Raw genomic sequence first — 3,548 nt, forward strand, 5'->3', positions numbered from 1 at the left:
TAATAAGGAGGTGATGGCGCAGCAAACTAGGCAACCAGACTATAATGCTTTAACACTTTCACTTAGCCATAGGAGTTTGACAGTGGGGCTACTATATAGCCCCTGGTGGCTCCGCACTCTCCCGAATTCGGGGTGCGTACATGCCTGGGCGGGAAACGGCCCTTTGTTAAGGTGGAGGAATTCTAACATTCCGATAGGTCATCGAGTGGTTGACCAGTCTCACGCTATATCATGACAGTCAGTTTTCGGCTTTCTCTACTGAGGTGCTCGTCCAGATGAATCGCGGCACAATCGCAGTAGTTCTCCTGGTGCTGCCTTAGCCGATAGAGCGGAACGTAAGGCAGCAAAACACAGGAGCCGGGCAAACCCAACATTTTCCCAAAGACATGATTCGGAGCTAATGCATATAAGGCCAAACTTCGACGCCGAACACTCCCTAAGGTATTCGGTCTTTATGGTATAAACCGGGCCTCAACAGTGCCCTTTGTAAGAAGCCCCTGGTGTCCAGGTACGTGCATTATTCTGACGTGGCCACATGCCAAGACGTCAGCATCCTTCTCAACTGTACTGAGAATCCGAGGGATGTGTATCAACAAGAGACAGTAAAAAAGGTTTACGCAGGGTCTTAATCTAAAAAGAATCCTTGGAACGGGTCCCTGTTGCATGTCTGTGCCTGTGTCTCCGTTGTGCCATATCCTGGACGGGTGTAGCACGATGGTCATCTGTAAAAGAGAGAAACTTAGGTGAACAGTGTCGTGCAAAAAGGTAGGTTTAAAGAAACCATGTACAATTCAAGATGAGTAAAGATTGCCACTTGTCTGGGTGCGTTGAGCCCCTTGTATTTGTAATAGGGGTGTGGCCATCAAACCTGTATGAATTACATGTAGCTGCGGCGGACTCGTCTAACCGTGCCCGTGGTCTTGACGACCTATCAAATGCTTTAGTTGGTGAGGCCGTTTTTAGTGTGCAGCTGCCAAGGCAGTCGCACTCTCTTCGACACGCAAGGATCGCTCAATATTTCCATTCACTGTAATGATGCCACGTGGACCGGGCATCTTAAGCGTGAGGGAAGCGTAATGCGGTATTGCATTAAAGCGAGCGAAAGCTTCGCGTCCAAGTAGTGCTTGATAGCCACTCTGGAACGGAGCAATGTGGATGGTTAAATTTTTGCTACGGAGGTTATCGGGGACGCCGAATATAACCTCTAGTAGCAGGGAGCCCGTGCAATGAGCCCCTGGGCCTGGCGTTACTCCTTTAAAGGTAGTATTGTTGTGGCAAATTTTCATTGGGTCTATCCCCATTTTGCGGATTGTGTCCTGATATATCAGGTTTAGGCTGCTGCCACCATCCATCAGGACTGGTGTGAAATGGTATCCATCAATTATTGGGTCTAATACCAAGGCAGCCCATCCTACACACCGGATACTTGCTGAATAATCCTGATGGCCGAAAGTGATCGGTTGAGACGACCAGTGGCAGGACTCTGCGGTGATAGGCCCTTGGGCATATTTCTCTGGGAGTGCTGCTTTGTTTCTTCCCTTGATCACGTGTAACACATTCACTGTTTTGACTTCTGGTGGAAATTTCTTTTGTTCCCTAGTGTCTTGCTTGAGAGGCTCATCCTCGTCTTCGCTTGGTGTATCCTCCCCCTTGTGTACAGCATTGAGCTTGCCGGACTTCTTGAAGACCCAACATTCTCTGTGGGTATGATTAGCAGGTTTACCAGGGGTGCTATGGATCTGACATATTTGGTCCAGAATTTTTTTTAAGCTGGACAGTTCATCTCTGCTGCCTTTAGAGGGCAGCTTTTGCTGACCTGGCCGAGAGCTTCTGAATCCGGCGTTTACTGCCGTGCTCTTCGGGTTGTGTTCTTTATTCCGGCGTGTATTATTTTGCTGTGTCATGATTTCCCATTTCCATCTCTAACTTCGGATGTACTTGGGTCGCTGGTGTTGCATCTGGCTAGCCAGCTGTCCTCACCCGCGTGAAAGCGGGTCATGAGGCTTGTTAATGCTGCCATTGTTCTCGGCTTTTCTTGGCCGATGTGTCTGGAAAGCCATTCGTCGCGGACGCTATGCTTAAAAGCTGCCAAGGCTTCGGCGTCCGGATAGTGGACTATTTGGTACTTTTTAGTAAGAAACCTGTTCGAAAGCTTTCAGGCTGACTCTCGGGGCTGTTGAGTTATATGACTCAAATCGTCCGCGTCCAGAGGTGGGACATAAGTCCCTTGAAAATTTGCCTGAAAAGCGTCTTCGAGCTCTTCCCAGCTTCCAATGGAGCTTTCGGGAAGGCTTTTAAGCCAGTGTCGAGCTGGCCCTTTGAGTTTGAGGGGTAAATACTTAATGGCATGGAGATCATCTCCTCGAGCCATACGGATATGGAGGATATAGTCCTCAATCCAGACCCCAGGGTCTGTTGTTCCATCGTATGCCTCTATGTTTATGGGTTTGAATCCCTCTGGAAATTCATGGTCTAGCACCTCGTCGGTGAAACATAGGGGGTGTGCGGCACCCCTGTATCTAGGTGTACCGTGGTGTTCGGATGTTTGTTGTGTTGCATCGTATGCTGGAGCGCGCTTGCGTGGTCCATAGATGGATCTGGTTGCGCCGTCCTTTTGGTGCGAGCCCTCGCGTGGATCGTGTATTGGCTTATGTGCGGTGTTGTTTGCCGCTCTATGTTGGCCTTGAGGTCGTCTATCTGGCCAGATGGCCGTTTTAATTTTTGGTTGTGGGGGATCTAAGGCCTCCTCATCGAATTCAGGTAGCAATTCCGCTTCGGGTAGCTCTTGGTTGGGTGATTACCACCGTACTTCGCTGCTATGTTGAGCACTTTACTCCATCTAATTCTAAGTGTGTCTTGCATAACCTTGAGCCTTTGCTTCTGCTTTTTTAGACTCCTCGCGGTGGCAACGAGCCTTTGATGGGCATTCTGTTGCTCCGGGTATCTGTCCGGTGTGATGTCGTCTGGACTATTATCTTTGACAGAGTTGGGTTGTTCGGTTTGATTCTCCATGTTGCCGTGGTCCGGCGATGGTTCACCCTGCTCTAATGTTGGGTCTGTATGATCGTTGTTTCTGCCGAGGCGGGATTTGGAGCGGCGCTTGCGTCGCCGCTTTGATTGCTTCTCGAGGGGACAACCCTTCGTTGCGTCCTTCCGTTCCTCCTCGTCGTCTTCTTTTGGTGTGTCCACCATGTATACGTCATGTGATGAAGTAGCTGTCCAGTGCCCTGTGGGCAGTGGTTCCTCTTTGTCTCCCGCATTGTCGTCCATACTGTCGACGTCTTCGGAGTCGAAGTCGATCATGTCGGTTAAGTCATCGATAGTGGCTACTAAGTGGGTCGTGGGTGGGCCGCGAATTTCTTCATCGTCCGCATCCCAATCCTGACGGTCATAGTTCCGCCAGGATCCTCCTGACAAGGAGAGAGACCTTAATGAGTTCAGTATGTCGCCAAAGGGCGAGTGCTGAAAAATATACGCGGAGGTAAACTCCATGATCGGCGCCCAATCGGGTTCGCTAGGAACGGGCGTAGGCGGTTCGGAGCCCGTGG

Source organism: Triticum urartu, chromosome 3A, assembly GCF_056163025.1.
Source record: "Triticum urartu cultivar PI428250 chromosome 3A, HENAU_Tu73, whole genome shotgun sequence".
Taxonomy (NCBI): Eukaryota; Viridiplantae; Streptophyta; class Magnoliopsida; order Poales; family Poaceae; genus Triticum; species Triticum urartu.